The sequence below is a fragment of the Cololabis saira genome, chromosome 15 (genome assembly GCF_033807715.1).
Source record: "Cololabis saira isolate AMF1-May2022 chromosome 15, fColSai1.1, whole genome shotgun sequence".
In the NCBI taxonomy this organism is placed as follows: domain Eukaryota; kingdom Metazoa; phylum Chordata; class Actinopteri; order Beloniformes; family Belonidae; genus Cololabis; species Cololabis saira.
Genome location: NC_084601.1, coordinates 29,872,094 through 29,885,385, shown reverse-complemented (window position 1 = coordinate 29,885,385; position 13,292 = coordinate 29,872,094). Strand labels below are relative to the sequence as shown.

Genomic DNA, 13,292 nt, shown 5'->3' with positions numbered 1-13,292 from the left:
CTACGCCGGGGAAATACACGAAGCAAAGCTTGAAGGCATACAAAAGTCTTGATGCTTGGTCCTACTTCAAGACAGGATTTGTTGGTGAAATTAAAGTAATGAGGACACCAAACTTTATGATTTGACCGTTTAACGTTAGCTACCCAAAAATCCAACATTACCCGATACAAAATGGGAAGCGCAAATCCACGTTTGTTGCCTGGAATCCAGTTGTTTCTGCCAATTGCAGCGACCCATTTGTCTCTCTTAAGCTTATTTTTCGTCAGTCTGTAAAATGATAACTCTGATTTCTTGCTAAATCTATGAATACAGTCGATCGCACAACAGCTTTTTCCCATTTTAGATGTTTTCCAGTTGCTCAAACTGAAAGTTTACGTCTCCACTCAGTCTTTCTGCCACTCAGTCTTTCTGCCACTTAGTGGGCGAAACCCGCTGTGAAGTCGCATTTGTGACGTCATGCGCATTCCCTCTATAACAGGAAGAGGATTAAGGTGAACAAAATATGCGTCTAACTTTGGCAATTAGGCTTTTTCTTGCTCCCTTTTTTCTTTTTCTTTGAGTTTTTTCACTCCACTTTTGTGTTTATAACTCCCGCTCATGTTTAGGCTGTAGGATTACTGTGCTCTGTTGACAAGTGATTGATGATGACGTTGATAGACGCCGACGGCTATTGATGACGAATGATTTTACCCAAAATACATTTGGAGATTCACTTGCAATTTTTGTTTTAATGTTAATTGTGAGGGTGAAAATCACACCATATTATACAATGCTTTATAACTAATATGAACAAAGTGGTGCCACAAAAAAAAAAGCGGGCGGGGCCTGCTGCCTCAGGAAGTGGGTCCCATTGGCCCCCGGGCCGGGGGAGTACTGCCCCTCCAGCCCCCCCTAAAGCCCCGCCCCTGAACGGACGGCTAAATAATGACACCAGTGTTCCATCTAAAAGAGTCTGCAAAAACCAAAACGCTAGTACAGAAAAAGCCACAAGTGGATATCTAGTTCAGTGGTATCTAGTACACGTCCCCTGGGGGGACGTGAAGGCACTACAGGGGGTATGTGAGATTTTAAAATATACATATATTTAAAAAGTAGCATCCATGCAAAAATCCTTTAAAAATAAATATTTCATAAATAATTGAGGAAAATATAAGTCTAAATTCATTAAATTAATTTTATCTTCAGGAGTAGGCTATAAAACTTATTATCCTAAAACCGCAGAGTATCCCCCACACCAGGATGGTTCCACCTAACCTGTCAAATGCCACCTGGCTTCACCTGTCAATCACTTGGACCAACGATGGAGTCGTGGTTGAAGCATAGCAGCAATATTTTTATGTTTAATAAATCAGTTACTGGTGGCACAGTGCTCTGTTTTAGGTCTTTTTTTTTTACAACCAAAAGTGCTTTGCGCTGGTTAGGGGGTACTTGGCTGAAAAAATATTTCACAGGGGGTACATCACTGAAAAAAGGTTGAGGACCACTGATCTAGTTGACCGAACGCCTTCAAACGCCAGTGTTGTCCAGAAAATGCCACACAAACCAACACTGCAACCACCGGGTTGGACCAACGCCAAAGTAAGAAGACCTGCAGTTCCTCTACTGACCACCAGGGTCTGGATCCATCAGGTTTCATCAGAATGAATGTAAATCACAGTTTAGCATAGGCTAATTCAGCTAACTTTGATTGACATGAAGTGGGCGGTCCAGGTATTTGACTGTTATTGGACAAAACAGCAGTTTTAAGTTCCGTTCACATGGAAACATTGTCTTTGTAGTTTGTATTAAACTGCCGTTAACTCAGTAAGACGCTTAAATTCTGGATATAATCTTAAATATACAAAACTAGATGCAGTAAAACACTGCAGCGTTCAAACTATGTACGATACGAGATCTTTCTCAAATAATTATCTGCTTTTATGAGAAGAAATGTTTTTGTTTTTGTGTTGTTTACATTGTTTAGTTGGAAAAGTTGTCAGACTCTTTAGATCAGCTTGACGACAACAGAAAAAGGAGTTTCCATCACTAAAAAAGATCCTCAGTAAAATAATAAAACCATTAAAGAACGATAAACAAAAATAAGAACTACTATAAAAATGAAAATTAAACCAGCAGCGTGTCATTTAGACAAAATCTAAATAGTTTTGTTCCTTTCCACCGTATTCCTGTTAATGATATACATTACCATAAATGACTGAAGTATCAAAGGTATTGATGTTTTTAGTTTGAGAATCGATTTTAGAGCAAACAGATCTGGTATCGGAAGTATCGATATTTCAGTATTGATCCGCACATCACTACTATGCAGATCCATAGAGTTTCGGGGACACTCCCTCTTTGGTGAGTGCAAACATTTTATTGATTTTTTTTCACGTTTAATATGTTTTTATAATTTATTTCAATCCATAATAATGAACTAAAATGACAAATATACTGAAAATGGAACAAAAACATCCTGCCCTTCTGCAGCATTATGTAAATAATCTAAATCTGTGAGGTTGAGGCAGCAGGTCGCAGAAAGCCGTGATACGTCACATTTTGGGATAAAAACTTTTTGCACATAGAGACTTTATTGTGTCGCTGTCGTCAAAGTTTGGCCGTCTTGTTATTGATTTTTTTATTTTTTTTCTGATATTTAAAAAAAAACAACATAAAAACCTCTTTTTAGTAAAGCATTTTATCCCTAAACAATGCTGTTGTTTTTTTCCCCTAGTTGCTGTTTTTAATAGTTTTATTCTCTTTTCTGCCACGTTTTGACTTTTTATCCCTTTTATCTCCTATCTTGATTTTATTATTTCTGTTTAATTATCAAACTGTTGCATTTTAAGATTCTCAGTAATGTAAAGTGCATTATAATTATAATTATAATTATTATTATTATTATTATTATTATTATTATTATTAAACTCAGATTCTGCAATTTATTGTACAATCAAATCAGTTCATTTAAAGTTTGCATATTCTTTTTGGACTCATTTAATAAAAGCCTTTGGAAAGATAATTTTAAAGACCCCTTTTATTTTTAAGTTTTGACATACCAGATATGTTTTAATTGCTGATGCGGGTTTGTTGATTTTTAAAATGTGCTGGATAAAAGCCCATTTTGTACACAACTGAAGTGATGCAACGCCTAGTAGTTTCTAACTACTCTCCAGTCATAAATGTTGCATAATGAAAGGTATTTATTGCCTAATTTGGACATCGCTGAAGGCCTAAGTGTGAAGTGCAGATTAAAGGTGGGTGTTTCCAGCGGACAGGTGAGGTTGGTGTTTGTCCAACAACAGCAGCTCGGCGCGCCTTCGTTATCTCATCCTAGCGCTTCTGCCGTTGGATTCTCCCACTTTGTAAATTTGTTCAAACCCGTCCAACATCCACTTTACATTTATGGCGTGAGTCTCTTATCACCTCGTAAAAGCAAACGCATCACCGACACGGAGTGAAAGAGTAACTTTCACGTTCCTCAGCCAGCCGAGAGAACGAGCTGCGGTAGTTTGTGCAAGAACATTATAAAAGGAGGCTTTGTGTTCAAAATGAAAGAGCTGCAAGGCCTCGACGTCTGCAAGGCCTCGACCCCCCGGTTGGTTGGCTGCTTCATAAGGCCTAGGAGTCGGTCCGGCAGCCAAACATCTGTGTTCGGTTGCAGGGTTCAGGTTCAGTACTCAGGTATTTGCTCTGATCTACGTTTGAGGTTTAACCCCGTAAGCAAAAACTTTGTTATTGTAATTGTTCAGATGTGCAGAAAAGACATGTTACAGAACTTTAACTCTGTGGGATTTTGTCCAAAACATGTCAAAATTTGAAAAAAGTGCATAATGATTCTCCTTTAAAGCCACTCTATGTAGTAACACCACATCTGGCCACACGGGGGCAGCATATCTCTAGAAAGTTAAGCTGTCAGCCCCATGGTACCTCTATCTCAAAGTGGTATTTAAAGACACTCGTGCGTGGTTTTAAAGTTTAAAAAAAATTGGTTTGCAGCAGACGTAGATTGACATTTCCACACGACAACAGAACATGAAGAACGGCAGCATCCAACTTCCAGAAGTCAGAAAGGTTTCAGTTCCTCCACTGACCACTAGGGACTGGTGCCAAAAGCAAGACAGTCGGGGAATTCAATGTACCTTATCTGTATATACTGTAATTCACATTGGTGTAAATCATATAATCACATCTAATCTTTTCGTGATATATATTGTCTTTCATTCATATCTGACCTGCACCTTGTAGCAATAGTTATTTATTAAACTGCACTGTGTACATACATATTTATATATATGTACCGGTATATGTCTATATTTGTGTATATGCTGTACACTGTGTTTATTCCACTGGATAAGCAGTTCTGGTTAGATGCTAACTGCATTTCGTTGCCCTGTACTTTTGACATGTGCAATGACAATAAAGTTGAATCTAATCTAAATCTAATCTAAATGCATTTCATGAATTTCAACAGCAACATGTGAATTTTTTCTTCTGTTTTTTTTTTCTTCTTCTTCATCCTTGTATTTGTGTGAAACAAAATAAAATAAATAAAAATAAAAAAGAGGACTTTTGGAACGATTGAATAAGAATGAATGTAAAGCATCAAAGCTAAGCTAAAACTCCTAACCGCAACTGAGCTAAGGTGGGCGTGTCTCACACAGGTTCCAAGTTTTTTTGTTCTGCCTCTTTGCAACATAGAGCTGCGATGTCGGAGAAAAATAAGAGTTGATAAAAGCTCTACATCAAACCTGTGGATGATGTCACAGTGGGCTTGTCCAGTTCTTCTTATACAGTCTGTTCTGCATCTGCTGCACAATTTATGCATATAACCCGGGTTATTTAAATAAGATTCTTTCTTTCTTTCTTTCTTTCTTTCTTTCTTTCTTTCTTTCTTTCTTTCTTTCTTTCTTTCTTTCTTTCTTTCTTTCTTTCTTTCTTTCTTTCTTTCTTTCTTTCTTTCTTTCTTTCTTTCTTTCTTTCTTTCTTTCTTTCTTTCTTTCTTTCTTTCTTCTGATCTCATGTATTTCAATCAAAAGCAAAACAGAAACATTAGTATTAAATAGTCGCTTTTAGCCGACTCAGCGTTTTCCATCAGTGACGAGTCAGTATTCCCATGTTTGATTTATTCAGTTAGAGTCATAAAACTCTGTGAAGTAATGGCTTTGACATGTGTCGTAAGCAATGGCCGTCTGTCAGGATAAGTTTTATGGTCTCTAACTGCAGATTTACGCGAAACCAATGAGAACCAGTCAGACTGCTGTCGGTTCAACGCCTGGCTGGGTGCTGCTGTCACCTCGGGGCGACTCGCAGGGAGACGTCACCCGCTCACCGTGAGCTCATCTCTCACCAGAGCATTCCTGACAGAGACAAACGAGGGCATGGGGCATCATTGTTCTGACTAAACAGAGGCTGGGTCCTTCCTGCACCAACGTCTCCCCTGTTCGGGCTTGTAAAATACCTCCAGGGTGACATCGTCGGTGTAAAACCTCACGCTAACAAGTGCGGTCAAAGGTGATCAGCCAGGAATGTTTGCTTTCTCCTCAAGCCTGAGGGTGTTGGCCGGCTGTGCAATGAGCACTTCTAAGTCCTTCTAAGTCCAACTACAGGTCAAATGTTCAGAGTAAGTCACAGAGAAGAAGCTTCTGCCTCTTAAAACTGAGCATAAACCTCTCAGCGGTCGTTTATCATCGCAGGAGGAGGAGATTTGTTCTTACCCCGGCGTCCTGGAGGTCCCTCGCTGCAGGGTATCCTTCCTCACACCGTCCTCGAGCCGTGTGCCTGGCGGGCCAGGGGTTGATCTCCTTCCCTGGTTGTATATACAGCTGGTCGGGGCCGGCCCCGCCCCCTGCCGAAGCCCCGCCCCCTCCACCTCCCATCCTCCCGTCCTCCCATCCTCCTCGGGCCGTGAAGGAGTAGCCGCTGAGGATGTTTTTGGCCGGAGCTCAGGATGCCGAGAATTCCTGCACACTTCCTCAACCTGGGTCCATTGTGTCTCTAGACAATAACCAAAAACCGGTGGGTCAGGGGTGGGGGGGTCCCAACAGGACTCCAGCTCCAGTTGACATCTAATGATTTCAGTTCCACAGGTTGGTTATATATTTATACACATATGAATCGAAAGTGAACAGCTTATCTCCCTTATCGGTGGTGAGATTACAACATCCCACCTCTGAACAAAGATAGCTTTGTCTCCGTGAGGGAGTCTCTCCTCTCAGGTTAAGCAGGTTTAAAGACAAGTTAAAGACGCACCTTCACCTGATCCTTATCAATAAAAAAAGAGAGTCAGAAAGAAACAGACAGAAAGCAGATGTTACGTCAGTCATCGCCCAATAAAAAGTGGAGTGACGAAGGCGGCCTGGAAACGAGCCGTGATGAAACTCCACATGTTCATCACAGGCGAGTCCCGAGGCGAAGGACCGGGTCGTCTCCTCACAGCTAGACACCAGATCACCACCACTGAGGTGCGAAACTCCTGATGGTCCCTCCCCGGGTCTGGGGGCCGGGGCCGAGAGGTGGGGCTCCATCTTAGACTGTATAGGAAGAACTGGACCAATGGGTTTAGAGCTGCTGGCGGGTTTGGGTCTGGAGGACCAGGTTCAAACCCCCTAAATGTTCCCCATGTGTCAGAAAAATGGCAGAAATTCAATTTCAGTGTGTTTTGTGAGATATGTAAATATAGATTATTAATAGGGATGCCCTGATACCGGTACTGGTGTCGGGCCAATACTGCTCTCACATACTCGTACTCGCAAAAATTCTTCGATATCACGCACCGATACTAGGGTTGCCACCTTTCAGAAATAGAAATAAGGGACGCCCTGATTTCAGCAGCGCAGGAGCCAAAAAAAAAGCCCCAAAACTTCTAAACTGAATAAAAATGTGTTTATTTTATATGAAAAAACGAAATGTTTTGATTTAAAGTTTAAAGTGCTTTAATAGCATTGAACTTGCATGACTGTACAGACAGCCAACCATACTAGCAACTGAAATATTCTATGCTATGTATGTCCACATCAGCCCAGATGTATAATATAGCCTACAGGTGAAGAATATGGTGTAAAAGTTAATTTATTTCAATAATTCAACTAGAATATGGTGTAAAAGTTAATTTATTTCAATAATTCAACTAGAATATGGTGTAAAAGTTAATTTATTTCAATAATTCAACTAGAATATGGTGTAAAAGTTAATTTATTTCAATAATTCAACTAGAATATGGTGTAAAAGTTAACTTATTTCAATAATTCAACTAGAATATGGTGTAAAAGTTAATTTATTTCAATAATTCAACTAGAATATGGTGTAAAAGTTAACTTATTTCAATAATTCAACTAGAATATGGTGTAAAAGTTAATGAAAATACGGTACAAATCGTGTCCCGTATTAGTTCAATACGGGACGCAACATTTTTTTCTCAAATAAAGGACAATTCCGTATTTTACGGGACGGGTGGCAAACCTAACCGATACCACTTCATTGTTGTTGTTGTAGTTACTGGTTAGTGACTCTAGGGGGAGATGTTGATCCCCGGGTGAGTGTGCAGCCTGGCGGTGGAGCAGCCGCCGCGCCACTGCTGCTCTGCCAGCTGTTCCGGTTAGCCGCTAGTCGGCTAAGCTTAGCGTGGTGATGAGAAGAGAGTGATACCCATGAGTGAGACTGGCAGCGCCGTTTCAGGCAAGATAGAGACAATTAATGCAGCGGGATGTCAGCAGTGTGGACATATTTCACAATAAGGGACAACATCAGAAGCGAGGCAGACTGCAAGCTACGTGCTGCTAAGGCGCCAGGAGGAGGAAAGGAGAATATGTCGTTTAATACCAGCATCATAAAGCTAAGTATACAGAGTTTGCTAATGCTACTGCAAAACCACAACAGCCAACATTAGCTCAGGTTCTGCAAAAGCGACAGACAATGGCTAGAGACAATCCACGGGCCGTGTTGGGACCCAGCGGGCTGTCGGCGCGGCGCATGGAGGAAAGCCCAGCCGGCTGAGTTTTGTTTAAAATAGTTACTCTACTCATTTTATTTATTTTTATTGAATTTATCTGTTGCAAATTAAACCTGTCTTCCAATTCATTGCATTTTTTATTGCATTTTTAGCCTAGTTATTTTTGTGGTAGAAGTATCATATCGGTACTCGGTATCGGCAAGTACACAAATTATAATACTCGTACTCGGTGTGAAAAAAATGGTATCAGGGCATCCCTAATAATTAAAAAAAAAAACAAAACACAATGTCCTTTAAGTATTACCCCTTAAAGGACATTGGAATTTTGAGTTATCTCCTACTGAAGTTTCATTCCATAAGGGTCAGCAGATTATTAAAACAATTTCTAAGGTCTATGAAGCCCTACTTTTTTTTAATATATAATTTCCTTTTGACCAATCTGAAAACCAGAAAGATCCAGACTTACGTAGATGGGAAGAGGACCTAGGCATAGAAATGGATTTAGATGCTGCTCGTGTTTTGGTCGGCTCCGTGTCGGTTTCGTGTTTCGTTTGTGGTTTTTGTTGCAGATTTCCAGTGCTTGACGTGTGCCTCCATGTGTTCTATATCTATATATATATACGTATATATATTAAATATAGTAACAATGCACATATATATGCCTTAGGTTTTTACCAGCATGGTACCAACCATTAATATGTTTGCAGACAAGGTAAAAAAAAAAAAAGAAATGGATTTAGATTTATTCAATTTTTTTCCAATTTTTTTCAATTCAATTTTATTGAATCTATTTATATAGCATCTATTACAATTATTATTATTATTAAAAGCGCAAGACGGGGGCGTGGCGGGTAGAAGCGCGCTGAGTAGGTACTAGTGGAAAACGGTCATAAAACTTAATCAGGACTCGGCTACTCCGATTATTTTCCCCCAAAGCTGTGGGGTGAGGAGATTTTACAATTGCGTTCATTTGTTTCTCCATTTTAAAGTTAGAGTCCAAAATTACACCAAGGTTTTTGGCCATATCTTTTTAACATGTGGTCCAAAGGGGCCTAGATCTACTATAATACAATACAACAATAATATTATAACTATAAATCCTTCATCACACGAATTTGAACACATACTAAAGTGAATCTAATAATGTGCACTAAGAATAGATGCAGAATCATCAATAATGTCTAGTGCTGTCAGGCTATTAAAAAAAAATCTAATTAATTACAGGATCTATAATTAATTAATCTAATTAATCATGTTTTAATCTAATATTTGCTAAAGGTCCCCAAATAAAGAATGTGAATTATAGGACATTGCAAAATTGCAGTGCATGACTAATCAATTGAATACACTAAGAAGAGAATATTTGAAACCCACATTTTGATTGCTGAAGTTAAAATGAAAACTAAAGCTGACTCAATACAGCAATTCAAGCACTAGTACCTGTAACGTTTACAGTGGAAATGATAATTCAGGCTGGAGCAGCTCCGATGATAGGAAAATTATTTTTTACAAAATGTACAAATCACTGCGTTCTTGTTGATAGTCCCGTCTTCTTTCTTTTTATCAATCAATCAATCAATCAATCAATCAATCAATCAATCAATCAATCAATCAATCAATCAATCAATCAATCAATCAATCAATCAATCAATCAATCAATCAATCTTTATTGTCACATCCATGGGTACCAATCTTGTTTGTGCAGGCTCATCATTGCAGTTAAAAACATAAAACAGTATGCGGAATAAAAAGATAGAAAAATAATAAATTGTGTTGGACTTGTGTGTATAATATAAAAATCTCTATTAGCAAGAGACACGCTCGGCTCAGTCTGTTACCAGAACTAAGTCTTGTTCAGCAGTCTATTTGCTGACAGATAAAAACTGTTCAGTTTGCCCGGCCGTGGGTGCGGCAGTGGCTGGAACAGGTTATGGCTGGGGTGATGGATGTCCCGGATAATGTTTTGGGCCTTATTCCCACAACGTCTTGGAGAGGTGGAAGTTCCCCTCCCACGATGCGCTGTGCTGTTCGCACCACCCTCTGCAGTGCTTTCTTTTCTGCAGCGGTACAGTTTCCGAACCAGGCCGTGGTGCCGCTCATCAGGACGCTCTCGATGGTGCTCGTGTAGAAGGCCCTGAGGACGCGGGGGCTCACTTTGAACCTCTTCAGACGCCTCAGGCAGTAGAGCCGTTGTTGGGCCTTTTTCACCACTTTTGTGATGTGTGTAACCCACTTCAGGTCCCTCGATATGTGAATTCCGAGGAACTTGAAGTCTTGAAGTCACCTTGATGATCACAGGTGCGTGCTCTCTCTCTGATCTCCTAAAGTCCACGATCAGCTCCTTGGTCTTGATCTGACCTCTGCTCTGTAGGCCTCATCGTCATCGTCGTCAATCAGGCCTGTGACTGTCGTGTCGTCCGCATATTTGATTATGACGTTGGAGCTGTGCGGGGCTGTACAATCATGTGTGTACAGTGAGTAGAGGAGCCCTGGGGGGCTCCTGTGTTGAGGGTCAGTGGGTCCGACGATTTCCTCACCACCTGACGGCGGTCAGACAGGAAGTTGAGTGTCCAGCTGCACATGGTCGGGTGCAGGCCGAGGTCCCTCAGCTTTGTGTTTTATACATAAACTTGCCGTTCAAAGGCCCCAGCAAAGATTTGCTGGCCCCGCTCCCCTGAGTCGCATCTAGGTCTGTTGTCACTGCCAAGTGGCCTACGGGTCCCTCAATGGGCCAAATTTCAAATGCTCGCACATTTTGCCACTCATAATTAATTGCGTTCATTTTCATAACGCGTTAATTAGCGGTGTAATTAATTAATCTGATTAACACGCTAACCTGACAGCCCTAATAATGTCTGATGCTGAGGAAGGCTCACCTGAGACCTAACCCTGACCTCAGGTAACCTGAGATAAAGCTCAGGTAAACCTCAGCTATGTCCTGATCAGCTTCAGTTCTGAAGAGCTCCTCTCTGCTGGAGCCACAGCGCCGGGCAGAGAAAGTGAAACCATGGGATCGGTCCAAAGGTCGGGGAAGATCTGATACGTCCTTATCGTGCATGAAAGCGATAAGCTCAAGTAGCCTCGTGGTTCCTGATGGCAGATAGAATAGAAAGAATATAATAGAAAGCCATTATTGTCATTATAATAATATAATGAGATTAAGCAGCATCTCCATAAAAGTGCACACATCAGGGGAGTTCCTGCACGAGGTTTCTGCTATTCGACCCAGAGTGCCCTCAGGTACCCCTTTTCCTCCAAACTGGTTCCAGTTCTGGTTCTGGTTCACAACTACTTCAACTTGGAACCAGCTGAGAACCAGTTCGTTTTTCCACAGCTCAGGTGCTAAGGGGAGCCACGTCATTACGTCGCTGCAAACGTCAGTTACATTGCTGCGTTTGCGTGAAAGTTGCATCAACAACAACAAGGTATCTGCTCTAATAGGACTTGGTCCACGTAGCTCCTCCGTGGACACATCTCTAAAAGACAGGTTGTCTCCTCTTCAGACCCATGATGCTTTGCTGCATCCAGATTCATTCTGGCCCGGAGCCAGTTCTTTGTCAGTGGAAACAGTTCCAAACTGAGTACTGGCCCAGAATCAGCCCTGGAACCGGTTTGGTGGAAAAGGGGTAAGGGTGGTGCCTCGCCTCGCTCTGGCAGCTCCTCGTTGCAGGACTCCGGAAATCCGTAGAAACCCCCAATTTATTTCCCACATGTTCCAGAGTGGAAAAGCTCTCTGTGACGGCTGACGTGGCGGCTGACGTGGCGGCTGACGTGGCGGCGACTCCGCTGAAGGATCTGCAGCTGGCTAATTGCAGCGCCGACCGGCACGTCCGCTGACTCATGCAGGAAGTGGCGCTGCCTGGACCTCAGCCTGTTTTCTGGGCGTCTCAACTGGCCCTGCAGCCCTGCAGACTTCGGTCCTCTCCACGGCCTCCTCAGACCAACGCTGGGCCTCAGCCTGGAGACCGGGGTCTCAGCAGGTCCCCGGGACCTCAGGGCTCCACACTGCCCCACATCCGGGTTCTTCCCACATCTTTGAGGTGCTGCTCCCATGATCCTTCAGTCTGGGAGGGAGAGAGAGAAAGAGACAGATACTTTTATCCAAGGGCGTAGGTTTGCATAGGGACGGTAGGGACATAACCCTACAAACTTTTCAGGAGGCTCAAATTGTCCCCACCAACTTTTAAGCAACATTATTTGCATTATATAATGAGTTAAGATATATAGGTAATTTAGATTGTCTTCCCAAATGTTGTAAGGATAGAATTGACATTATTAAGTGAATTATTTTCATTATATTCAGACTTACATTTACCGCTTTTCACTTGCTGAATTTGCCGGCCCATTTATTTTTTTATTATATATTTTTTGCATTCTGGATAGTTAAGAGATTATTAATAAGTACAATTAATACATTTATTGTGTATGTTTGTTAATATAATTTAAGTTATGTTAAAATATTGAAATTTAAATTGCTAATAAAATCCTGGAACTTTGACAGGTTTTCAAAATGTTTCTTTAGTAGTTTTTGAAAACAAAGGTTTGAATGGAACCGTGTATCAGGTGAACCAATACACATGAAAGTTAGTATAAATCAATACAGATTTATTTTGCATTGATCATTTAGCCTATCAATTAATTAGGTTCATATTCGGGACAAATGTAGCCCCCCGTTCCCCCAATCTGTTTGGTCTTATTAATCCCCAGTAAAACGTGTACATGCAGGTTATTCTGTTATATCGTCCCTACCAATGTTGAGACCAAACCTACGCCCTTGCTTTTATCACTTACTTTATCATTACACCTGACTTGTAGATGTGTGAGTTTAGTATTATTGTTGATCTCCAGTCTGGATCAGAAGATGCTCCAAGATATTTGTGCCCCTGAAATTGCAATTGAGATGAAAAGACTGTAAAATAACTTTTATACAAAACACCCATTAAGAGGAAGGTGGATGTTCCGCCGAAACTGTCAGTAAAGTTTGAAGGTAAGAACTATGGATCCTTGTCTGAACAAAGGAAAACCACAAAGCTACCCATTAATATTTAAATAAACATGCTTAATGTGTTACTAGGCACTAAAAATTAATCTTTGTCGAATGGCAAATGTTTGTCTTTGTCTTTGAAAATAATAAAGTTCCCCCTGGCCAATTATGATGGAAATGATAACTGAACTCCTGTTTGTTCAGTTAAGTTATAAAGTTATATAAGTTATGAGTTATAAAACTATATTGTTTTATAAGCGAAGCTAACAAGCGTATGAGTTATTCGCACCAATATCAGCCCTCTGTTCATGTCATCATAATCATCCAGAGAGAATATAGTCGTACCTTCATCCTCTGCTCGTTCCTCCTCTTCTTCTT

At 40.9% G+C, this 13,292-nt stretch overlaps 1 protein-coding gene across 1 annotated transcript in view; it reads right to left on the bottom strand.

The window, feature by feature from the left end:
- eppk1 (epiplakin 1) overlaps nt 1-5,762 on the bottom strand; it is a 32,766-nt gene extending 27,004 nt beyond the window's left edge. The window contains exon 1 of the mRNA XM_061741257.1: nt 5,697-5,762. The gene's annotated coding sequence lies outside the window, so the exon portion shown is untranslated. The remainder of the gene's footprint in view (nt 1-5,696) is intronic.
- Nucleotides 5,763-13,292: the final 7,530 nt, after the last annotated feature.